General features: G+C 43.9%; 1 protein-coding gene across 5 annotated transcripts in view; it reads left to right on the top strand.

Moving 5' to 3' along the window:
- LOC139554796 (semaphorin-4A-like) overlaps nucleotides 1-12,895 on the top strand; it is a 54,682-nt gene that overhangs the window by 14,140 nt on the left and 27,647 nt on the right. The window lies entirely within an intron of this gene.

Raw genomic sequence — 12,895 nt, forward strand, 5'->3', positions numbered from 1 at the left:
TAATGATCTTGTTAGCTCTTCGATTGTGAATATGAACTTTGAAATCCAGTGATGTATTTCAATGCATTCATTTAGTCTCACTGTCTTAAAGTGACAGTCACTTTGCAACTGTGAATACTCTCCAGTGACTGTGTCTAGCTATGGATCATTTTTATTTATATTTTTTAACTTAAGAACAGATCAGAAAGACACTATTGGTGTGAATGCTTGTCTATCATGCCCTGCTTGGGCTGGAGAGACCACCCCAGTCAACAGACTTTTGTTACGTCCAATTTAACTATGCTCCTATACTCGTATCATGATATGAAAAATGACAATGACTTGGAATGGCACGGTAAGTATTGTTCTCACCATTGTAGCTCTGGTAGTAATTGTGTCCCTAATATGACTAGATAGAGGTTCAACGGGACCAACGAAGGGTCAGAAGTGCAACAGCGCTAACAGGGGGAAATGCGATCATGAGTGACACGCATTGCTAAACATTGCTCTAACTGGGTGAGGCCGATTCAGCGTTAAGTTGAGTCCGTTTTCAAGAATAGATCACTTACGAATGATCAATACTCATTGGTACTTTTAAAAATTGATTTAACCTTTATTTAACTAGGCAAGTCCGTTAAGAACAAATTCTTATTTACAATGACGGCCTACTTGTCTCTGAGCAGAGATGATTACTTCAGACCAAAATACACACCTTTGCCATCTGTTTATGGTGACGCTGTCATTATGTGCACGTTGTATAGTTAGTTCCAAAGTTGTCCCACATGAGCCTATCACAGGCTCACGTGGAATAACTTTGAGTGGTCTGTTGCCATCCATCATTTGTGGATATTCTGGAGAGGGGAATGAAAGTTGAGCTGAATCGATGCGCTGTTGTCTCTCTCATACAAAGCACTGCTCTCTCCAGTCTTAAGAAGAGCTCCCGAGTTTTGCCCCAACTAACGATGTACTAATGAGACGAGCATTATGGTTAACGAAGCAGCCAGCAGATGACATCGCAATGATTTGAACTGTTCGGTTGCATGGTCTTCAAAGCTTGTATTCATTACTATCATTCAAGTGGAACTGACAGCGTTTGAACTACTTTGCAGATATGACATGTTTTTATTAGGTTTTATTTACTGCAGTGCTTTCCCACTATATTACCATAGAATATTCACAAATGCTTTACTGTCATTCCCAAAAAATGTATGAAAGTATGAAACCGTGAAAAGGAACGAACAGTGCTCGCTTTTCAGAAAATATCAAATAAAAAGGTATCATATTCTTCCAAGGTGGTTATTATGAACATATTTTAATAAGATTTAATGTGGCTAAAACACTGTCAGTTCCCCTTGAAGGGGCTGGGCATTAACATAAAAAAAAAACGGAATGTTGTAATATGGTTTTTAAACTTTCAGTTTTTGCTCCAGTTAAGTGTTGGAAGTTGTAACAAAGTAAATAGTATCAACTGTTGGCCATTTGTTTGTATAACAATACTGTTCCTGCCTTAGTTTGCACTGAAAATGTCTCCATTCCTGCTGAAATATCACACAAAGCACAGTTTCCAATAGAAATGTAGCCTATCCTCTAAGCTTCCAGTTCTTTCAGCTGTTGAACCTATGTTTGGAATTTCAAACTGTATTCCTTATGTTTATGTTTAAGATGCAGCTAACCTCAAGGGATTGCCTGAAGGTTTCAGTTCAATGTGTCATCAGTGTTTACTGTGCAGATTGCTGAACCATTTTCACTTATCTCTGCTTTGCTTTTTCTATGGCCATTTCAGTGGCTTGTGTTTCGTTTAAAAGCTGTGTTGGCCATTGAGACCGAGGCCCTAATGGATTTATACTTAACATCGGAAGTGCGTTACGAGAACTACTCAGTCAAACAGGGAAATAGTTTGCAGTGTCATCAATGGAATCGAGTAGGCCCTGACTTGCAAATATTACGGGGTAAGATGAGGACACTGGCACAATTTGGCAGACCGTTTCAGGTCCCATAATAATGTGCAGTTCATAGGGCCCTATCATATCTGGGGGGTTTTGTTGCCTGATTACCTTTTTAGTTTTACCCCAAATTCTGTTTTCTCCCATTTGTTTTTCCAGGATTCCATTTGCACCCAAAAAATGTAGGGGTTCGCTCAAAATCCCACTTTTTTTAATAGGTCAGCCAATGTTAGGGATGCACCGATATTACATTTTTGGCCGATACCGATATCCTAAATTTTCCTTGCCAAAAAAGCCGATAATGATAACCGGTATTTAACATTTTTGTGGCCTTTTAAGCATTCTAGTACAGTTAAATAGTTGACACACACACACACACACACTGACCAAAAAGTTCCCATTTCCAGTAAAACATAATCAAAACCTATTTCTTTCACTTACTTGCTGTTACGTTGTTCAGTCGTTTCATTATCAATCAGGATTTCATCATACATGTCAAGCAGTGAAGTTTCAGCTCTGTCTGTCCGTGGCCTGTCGTGGGCCCTCTTCGTCTGTGCGCACTGTCGCTGTGTCCATTTCCATCTTATCCAGCTGTCTGTAACATTTCACGTAAACCCTGTTTCTTGTCTGCAGCAAAGTAGCGGTCCTTGTACCTAGCATTGAGCATGGTGTTGAAACATTAAAGAGGCTCAGAGAATGCCACCAAATCGCTTGTTTACAGTAGAGGTCGACCGATTTAATCGGAATGGCCCATTTTAATTAGGGCCGATTTCAAGTTTTTATAAGAATCGGTAATTGGCATTTTTGGATGCCGATTATATTGCAATCCACGAGGAGACTGCGTGGCAAGCTGACCACCTGTTACGTGAGTGCAGGCAGCAAGGAGCCATGGTAAGTTACTAGCTAGCATTAAACTTATCTTATAAAAAAAATCAATCATGGTTGAAGATATTACTAGTGTAACTAGCTTGTCCTGCATTGCATAGACTCAATGCAGTGCCTGAAATTGTCACTTCTCTTGCGTTCAGTGTAAGCAGAGTCAGGGGGTATGCAGCAGTTTGGGCCGCCTGGCTCGTTGCGAACTGTGTGAAGACCGTTTCTTCCTAACAAAGACTGTAATTAATTTGCCAGAATTTTACATAATTATTACATAACATTGAAGGCTGTGCAATGTAACAGCAATATTTAGACTTAGGGATGCCACCCGTTTGATAAAATATGGAACGATTCTGTATTTCACAGAAAGTATTAACTTTTTGTTTTCAAAATGATAGTTTCCAGATTTGACCATATTTATGACCGAAGGCTTGTATTTCTGTGTGTTTATTATATTATAATGAAGTCTATGATTTGATAGAGCAGCCTGACTGAGCGGTGGTAGGCAGCAGCAGGCTCGTAAGCATTAATTCAAAACGCACTTTCCTCCGTTTGCCAAAAGCTTTTCGCAATGCTTGAAGCACAGTGTTGTTTATGACTTTATGACAAGCTTTATCACAACTCCTGAGATTAGGCTGGCAAAACTATAGTGCCAATAAGAACATCCAATAGTCAAAGGTCTATGAAATACAAATGGTCTAGAGAGAAATAGTCCTATAATAAATACAACCTAAAACTTCTTAACTGGGAATATTGAAGACTCATGTTAAAAGGAACCACCAGCTTTTTCATATGTTCTGAGCAAGGAACTTAAAAGTTAGCTTTTTTACATGGCACTTTTACTTTATCCTCCTCCACTGTGTTTTTGCATTATTTAAACCAAATTGAACATGTTTCATTATCTATGAGACAATATTGATTTTATTTATGTATTATTAAGTTAAAATACAAGTGTTCATTGTTCATTCGGTATTGTTGTAATTGTCATTATTACATATATTTATATATATATATATATATATATATATATATATACTGCTCAAAAAAATAAAGGGAACACTTAAACAACACAATGTAACTCCAAGTCAATCACACTTCTGTGAAATCAAACTGTCCACTTAGGAAGCAACACTGATTGACAATAAATTTCACATGCTGTTGTGCAAATGGAATAGACAAAAGGTGGAAATTATAGGCAATTAGCAAGACACCCCCAAAAAAGGAGTGATTCTGCAGGTGGTGACCACAGACCACTTCTCAGTTCCTATGCTTCCTGCCTGATGTTTTGGTCACTTTTGAATGCTGGCGGTGCTCTCACTCTAGTGGTAGCATGAGACGGAGTCTACAACCCACACAAGTGGCTCAGGTAGTGCAGTTCATCCAGGATGGCACATCAATGCGAGCTGTGGCAAAAAGGTTTGCTGTGTCTGTCAGCGTAGTGTCCAGAGCATGGAGGCGCTACCAGGAGACAGGCCAGTACATCAGGAGACGTGGAGGAGGCCGTAGGAGGGCAACAACCCAGCAGCAGGACCGCTACCTCCGCCTTTGTGCAAGGAGGTGCACTGCCAGCGCCCTGCAAAATGACCTCCAGCAGGCCACAAATGTGCATGTGTCAGCAAATGTTCTCACAAGGGGTCTGAGGATCTCATCTCGGTACCTAATGGCAGTCAGGCTACCTCTGGCGAGCACATGGAGGGCTGTGCGGCCCCACAAAGAAATGCCACCCCACACCATGACTGACCCATCGCCAAACCGGTCATGCTGGAGGATGTTGCAGGCAGCAGAACGTTCTCCACGGCGTCTCCAGACTGTCACGTCTGTCACATGTGCTCATGTGCTCAGTGTGAACCTGCTTTCATCTGTGAAGAGCACAGGGCGCCAGTGGCGAATTTGCCAATCTTGGTGTTCTCTGGCAAATGCCAAACGTCCTGCACGGTGTTGGGCTGTAAGCACAACCCCCACCTGTGGACGTCGGGCCCTCATACCACCCTCATGGAGTCTGTTTCTGACCGTTTGAGCAGACACATGCACATTTGTGGCCTGCTGGAGGTCATTTTGCAGGGCGCTGGCAGTGCACCTCCTTGCACAAAGGCGGAGGTAGCGGTCCTGCTGCTGGGTTGTTGCCCTCCTACGGCCTCCTCCACGTCTCCTGATGTACTGGCCTGTCTCCTGGTAGCGCCTCCATGCTCTGGACACTACGCTGACAGACACAGCAAACCTTTTTGCCACAGCTCGCATTGATGTGCCATCCTGGATGAACTGCACTACCTGAGCCACTTGTGTGGGTTGTAGACTCCGTCTCATGCTACCACTAGAGTGAGAGCACCGCCAGCATTCAAAAGTGACCAAAACATCAGCCAGGAAGCATAGGAACTGAGAAGTGGTCTGTGGTCACCACCTGCAGAATCACTCCTTTTTTGGGGGTGTCTTGCTAATTGCCTATAATTTCCACCTTTTGTCTATTCCATTTGCACAACAGCATGTGAAATTTATTGTCAATCAGTGTTGCTTCCTAAGTGGACAGTTTGATTTCACAGAAGTGTGATTGACTTGGAGTTACATTGTGTTGTTTAAGTGTTCCCTTTATTTTTTTGAGCAGTGTATAAAAAATCGGCCGATTGTATCAGCTTTTTTTGGTTATCCAATAATCGGTATCGGCATTGAAAAATCATAATCGGTCGACCTCTAGTTTACAGCCTCTAGTAGTGTACTTTTGCAAGTTTTAACCCCACTGTCTGTGTCGGCAGTTTTGTTGAGCGTTTCAATGCCATGACAGGGTCTGCTGCAGACGCAGTTGATGAGCTTATTTCTCGAGTCAGTAGTTCGAATGGCGGCTCAGTATGATGAAATCCTGGTTGAGAATGAACAACGAAACAGCACAGCAAGTAAGTGAAAGAAATAGGTTTTGATTATGTTTTACTGGTAATGGGGACATTTGTAAATGCCAACCAAATAACTTTTTGGTGTGTATGTTTCAACTATTTAGCTGTACTAGAATGCTTAAAAGGCCGCAAAATTTTTAAATATCGGTTATCGGTATCGGGTTTTTGTATGGCAAGGAAAATATCGGGTATCGGACAAAAATGGCGTATCTGTGCATCGCTAAGCTACGTTATATAGGTATGCACGTCAGCATTTTTAGCTAATATCTGCCAATTCCGAGATATTGTGCATCCCTATCCATTGTAGTTGCTTTTCTAAGTCCACAACAATGCTTAAAACCATATCAGGAGACCACTTTGGAAGTCTGGGCAAAATATTAGTGCATTTAGATTTTTGGGTGTAGTTACCCTTTAAATGCCAGTGCACACCAGCAAGACACCGTTGTTTAGTTAGCAATGTTGCGCACATGTGATTGCAGAGTTTGCAAAACAAATGGCCACTGTATTGATGCAAATAATCATATTCTGCCAAATGCTAACATTTCAACGAGAAGGTTTTTTGGAGCGTCTTTCCATCTCTACCATAAGAAGGTTATCATTAGCATCATCGCTAATGGCTACACAAGTGTTGACACACACACAGACCGAGGCATTCCTGTGCCTGCTTCAGAAAGTTGCAGGAAAATACAAATCACTGATGTATTTTGTTCATGTCTTATGATTGACTTGGGGAAATGAATTCTAATAATTTAGCTTAATACATTGAGTTGATGTCTACTAAGTTCAATACATTTTTGAATATTGTTGAATTCTGTTTTGTCTGGATTCCGTGATTTCGTCCGCAACAGATTTTATAGGGCCCGAAGTTCACTTTGAAGAGGACCCGCTGTATAACACAAGCGGAAGCCCAAACTGTGTCTGACTAGAAGAAAAGGAAGCGAAGATGACCTGATTTGAGAGAAATACATGTGAAAGCGGATACATTTGCAGACTTAGGTGAAGCCTTTTGTTTTGATTCCTCTCTGTGGCTTTGTTCCGTTTGGGCACAGTGTCAGATTAGGTTGCGTGACTGTGTTCGTATGTTTTGCTCAGGAATAGTACAAATGGGGTCACTCACCCTTTTTTACAGTTTTGTGCCGTCCCAAACCATTTTTTTGCTGGCATCTAATCACATTGTCCTTTTTCAGCATGGTTTCAGCAACAGGCCGTTGCAGTACAGCTAAGCTCGGCTCATTAGTGTGAAAAGGGTAAGCTTTTAGGCTTCCCTGGAAGCCTGGATTGAACTACTGGAAAAATGTCCATCCTCTTAGACGATGCCAGTACCCCATTCAAGACCCATTTTCCCCACACTCAATGGAACAACACAAACACTAAGTTTAAAGTTGACAACACTTCCTCCATCTCGGGACCCATGATAAGCATCTCCAATAATACTTATTGTTTAGGGTCAGAAGGGATTGGGGTCTGGGGTGCTGATCTTTGATCATTTCTTGAGAGGTGAAAGTAAACCAAGCTGCTCCAGGGTCTTTTCTCCTTTCAGAGCTCACTTAAGGAGGGTTGGTGGCAGGCAGCGGATTAGGGGACTTAATAGAAGCCTGTGGCGTCCCCGTCCTCCCATGCGGCTCAATGTTGATTAGCTCTGCTACCTGTAGCTGGGATGACCAAGAAAGCCTGCCAGGCTGATGCCTTAAAACCTGCCTGCTGCTTTAGAGGAGTTTGTGTACGGGAGTCGCCTAACTTTCAAAAGCAGTTTGTCTTATGTGAGACCAGTGGTCAAATCAGTATGCTAGGTCATTACTGTTTTTCTCCCAGTTGGCCAGGCATAGCCTATTGACCTCAGTATCTGGTCTACCTCTGCTGTAGTTGGATACATTTTTTTTTAAATTATGATGTTTTACAAATGCAGGAGAATTGCCTGGCTTTAAGAATGTGGTGTAGAAATGTTTACCTCTGTTTCTGCACCTGCCCTGAACACCTAAGTTGTGAAGAATGTGCTTTCTGCTCACGGTCTGTTAGCTAAATGAGTTTACTCTTTTCTGATAGTGCCATGGTTGAGACCGATGACCATTTTTGTGTGTTTACAAACTAAACAGCCCATGACCCCATTCTGTGCTGTTTGGAATTCCACAGAATAGTGTTTGAGTTGGCCATTGGCGAGGACCTAAACCAATCACTTTTCACTAAGCTTTACAGAACTCGCTCATTTTCGTTATGCTGACATGCGGATATTTGGAGTTCCTCGTCTCATTGGTTTTGAGGAAGTGTCCTCGGGTAGCGCATTTCTGCTGTTAGCAAACACTCACATCCCCATTTCCTGCAGGCTTTAGTTAACCACTCAGCCTCAGGCAGTGGGGCCTCAGTCATCTGGAGCCAACCACTAAGATAGTTGGCATCACGCAACATGCACAATGTGAGTTGTGTACAAATGCGTGCGCACACACCCACACACACATTTTATAGATCCATACGTTTTAATGATTGACGTTTAATGGAGTGTGACGCAATGAATCACACGAGTGTCGATATCATTACAAATGGATGGCCGTTACGGTAGTTATTTAGATTCAAAATGGCATCAAATTGCGAAGAGAAACATATGAGTCCTGTATTCACAACTGTGTGAGTGTGAGAAAATCTCTTAGGATTAACTTCCACTGAGGCCTCTTCATCTCCTCACTGTCCTCACTGAGATGAGCCTCAACCCCGTGTGTGTAGGCAGCGGAGGGATGATGACGTGCGCTGACAGGTACGGGACGGGATCCCTCCTAATCCCCAGGATGGCAGGTTTTATCTGCCGTGTTGCGCAACACCCACCCATCCCCCACTTCACACTCTTTCTAAATGGGTGACTGCTCACACAGTAGCCCAGCCCGTTGCTCATTCATGAGTAACCCACACATGAGACATGACCCATAGAGCCACACCATAGTACGGAAATGCAGTAGTCACTCCCTCTGCCAAATGTCTCACATGGCCAACTCTACGATATGAAGTGTCTAAATTCTAATCAACTTAAGTGTATACTTGTTTTTCATTTTTTTATTCACAGATAAAGAGCTCAGAGGTTTTGGGCTTCTCTGTTTTTGCCAACACACTTGCCTTGACACAAGTTAGATCTTTAACTATTTCGAGTGAAGTCTTTAAACTTAATTCCTCGCTTTAGCCCCGTCTTCCACTCCAGCTGTGTTGAGTTAAAATACTGTACCTGTTCCCGAATCCCCCCCCACCCCCTCGCCATGGGGTCTGATATGGGCTCTCTGAGAGCTCAGTTCTGGTTGATCCAGTCAGAACTGGATTCAGGCCAAGCCATTTGTGTTCCAGATCTGTGCTCTAAGTGCCGTCTACACATACACGCACACACACACACACACACAGCTAGAGGACCAGACTACAGGTCCGAGATTGAACATTTGATCAGCACCAATCATCAGATCTAATTTTATTAGTCACATGCGCCGAATACAACAGGCGCATGCAACAGGCGCACCTTACGAGCCCCTAACCAACAATGCATTAAAAAAAAATGAAAAAGAATAAGAGATAAAAGTAACAAGTAATTAAAGAGCAGCAGTAAAATAACAATAACGAGACTATATACCGGGGGGTACCGATACAGAGTCAATGTGCGGGGGCACCGGTTAGTTGAGGTAGTATGTACATGTAGGTAGAGTTATTAAAGTGACATAGATGATGACAACAGAGAGTAGCAGTGGTGTAAAGAGGGGGGGGGGGTAATGCAAATATTCAGATGGCTACCCAGACTAGATGTTCTGGAGTCTTATGGCTTGGGGGTAGGAGCCGTTGAGAAGCCTCTTGGACCTAGACATGGCGCTCCAGTACCGCTTGCCGTGCGGTAGCAGAGAGAACTGTCTATGACTAGGGTGGCTGGAGTCTTTGACAATTTCTACGGCCTTCCTCTGACACTGCCTGGTATAGAGGTTCTGGATGGCAGAAAGCTTGGCCCCAGTGATGTACTGGGCCGTTCGCACTACCCTCTGTAGTGACTTGCGGTCGGAGGTCGAGCAGTTGCCATTACAGGCAGTGATGCAACCAAGCAGGATGCTCTCGATGGTGCATCTGTAAAATCTTTTGAGGATCTGAGGACCCATGCTAAATATTTTCAGTCTCCTGAGGGGAAATAGGTTTTGTCGTGCCCTCTTCACGACTGTCTTGGTGTGCTTGGACCATGTTAGTTTGTTGGTGATGTGGACACCAAGGTCCACTACAGCCCCGTCGATGAGAATGGGGGCGTGCTCTGTCCTCTTTTTCCTGTAGTCCACAATCCTCTCCTTTGTCTTGATCACATTGAGGGAGGTTGTTGTCCTGGCACCAACCGGCCAGGTCTCTGACCACCTCCCTATATGCTGTCTCGTCGTTGTCGGTGATCGGGCCTACCATTGTTGTCATCGGCAAATTTAATGATGATGTTGGAGTCGTGCCTGTTAGCAGTGTTTTGTCACAACCAATGGTCTCTTCTCATCCTCCCAGGCAAGGCCATAGATCAGTGGTTCCCAAACCGTTTTTGCCCAGGACACCATTTTGATATAAAAATATTTGGTACCCCTTTTTTTTTCTCCCCTATTTCATGATTACAACCTTGTCTCATCACTGCAACTCCCCAACGGGCTCTGGAGAAGCGACGGTCACGTCATGTGTCCGCCAAACCGCGCTTCTTAACACCCGCTCGCTTAACCCGGAAGCCAGCTGCACCAATGTGTCAAAGGAAACGCAGTTCAACTGACGACCGAAGTCAGTCTGCAAGCATCTGGCCCGCCACAAGGAGTTGAGCCAAGTAAAGACTCCCTGGCCAAACCCTCCCCTAACCCGGACGACGCTGGGCCAATTGTGCATCGCACCTATGGAACTCCCGGTCACGGCTCGTAATGACACAGCCTGGCATCGAACCTCAGGCTGTAGTGACGCCGCAACACTGCGATGCAATGCCTTAGACCGCTGCGCAACTCAGGAGGTCGTCTGTCTCATATTCATTCACCTGTATTGACATCCACACATTTCCTGGAGCAACCACTTGCGTGACTGAGCAAGAATCCCAGTGGAGGACCTTATCCCTTTTGAAGCACAGGCCTCTCAGACCACACTCATCATCACTGGGCACATCTCCCTCTCCCTGGGGTGGGCAGAAAGCACACTAGGAGATTCTCCCACAACCTCAAAGTTCCTCTACACTCAGAACGAACATTCACACATACGCACACCCACACGTTTCTTCTGACTCACTGGGGTGGTTATGAATGATGTCCGTTGGCCGATATCCCTCACAAACCTTGAACACAAACATGCCATACTCTTGCACTCTCTAACACACACCCATGCATGGCCACATGAAACATCAGACTCAACACCCTTGCAGGCCCGCGCTGAGACGTGAACTCTCTGCAGAGCACGACTTCACACAGATCAAGTTTCATGAGGTCCGAAGTACTGAAGCAAACAGTCCTTGGCAATCGTTCAAGCTAAATGTGGTCAGCAACCCCTTCTAAGCTTGGCACGGGACACACAGGGGTCCTGAGTTAGGCCGTGTAGAGAAGGCCTTGCCCAGACAAACAAGCAACAGTTTGATTTTGACGTTTCACGTCCCCCACCAACTCCTCAGCTGATGTGGTTTTCTCATGACCTCCGCAACAAAGGAGCACTGTGTCCCCATGGCCTGGAAAGAGCCACTTCGTAGGTGGGTGGGCATGGAGGAAAAACAATTACCTTGATCCCTGAGCCTGCTCTTTTGCGAGATGTCTCCCGCTAACAGAGCTTTGAGAACGACTAAGTGGAGTGGTGAAAGGTGACTTTCCACACAGTGAAACTAGTGTTAAACTAGAGAGGGATGGCAAAGCTCCTGAAGCAATCTAGGGCTGCCAAGTTAACCGGCTGGATGTTACATCTGTGTCGTCAGCGTGACTCGACCACATAAGTTCTTTGATTTAAAGATTTGGCATTAGCAGTTACCACTAGGAGCTTGCATGAGTCATCAATTATCAATCAAAAGTTGCACACACAAGCTTGGTATGTTGCCTCAGAGCTCCATAGTTATCTTTCACTTCCTCTGCAGCAAACATTGCGGCTAAGGAACATCAACAGTTTGCTAGTCACGGCACCAATGTGACTGATCATTTGGGGTTGTTGGTGCAAGTTCAGACCCTGTTAGTGTGCTGAGCTGTACTTGCTTTATGATTAACCTTGCCCGAGGCCTAAAGACAGGTGTTAACTACCTTTGCTACACTATCACAAATATTTTCAACTGAAATCACACATTTTTCATGGTCTGTTCAAAACATTTATTGGCTGAATACAGGATGACTAATTTGCTTAAAATATTAAAATTGCTTAACCATTTGTGGACCCAGAGTTTGTTTTCAATGCAAGGGAATTCAAAGTTAAAGACGAATACTTCTCATAAATCCCTGCGTAATTTTTAACATCCTTACGATTCAGTCGTATGATCATCACACTGACTCTAGGGCGATAAGTATAGTGGCTGACGTAAATGGTTCCCCCAAACTCTGTTTCAATTTCACAAACCAGTCAAACATCACCACCCCAACATTGACATATTTGAAAATGGAACTTTTCTGTTTTGTAGTAAAAAGATGATTTAAGTATTTACAATGACATCAACCAATTAGTAGGCAATACCTATTCACAATTGGTCAAAATCACACAATTCCACACCGATGTCATTGGAAACAATTATCTTCCTCCATCTTTTACCTCAAAAAATAGAAACATACTATTTTCACATACTTTTGGCCATGTAGTGTATGTGGACACCTGCTCGTTGAACATCTCATTCCAAAATCATGGAAATTAATATGGAGTTGGTCCCCATTCCAATTCATCCCAAAGGTGTTCGATGGGGTTGATGTTGGCATTATGCATTCAGGCAGGTAGTGTTTTCCTGGCATCTACCAAACCCAGATTAGTCCATCAGACTGCCAGATGGTGAAGTGTGATTCATCACTCCAGAGAACGCGTTTCCACTGCTCCAGAGTCCAATGGAGGCGAGCTTTACACCACTCCAGCTGATGCTTGGCATTGACATAGTGATCTTAGGCTTGTGTGGCTGCTCGGCCATTGAAACCCATTTCATGAAGCTCCCAGCTCTTGTGCTGACGTTGCTTCCAGAGGCAGTTTATAACTCGGTACTGAGTGTTAAAACCGAGGACAGACGATTTCTACACGCTTCAGCACTCTGTGGTCCTG

Source organism: Salvelinus alpinus, chromosome 26 (assembly GCF_045679555.1).
Source record: "Salvelinus alpinus chromosome 26, SLU_Salpinus.1, whole genome shotgun sequence".
NCBI lineage: Eukaryota > Metazoa > Chordata > Actinopteri > Salmoniformes > Salmonidae > Salvelinus > Salvelinus alpinus.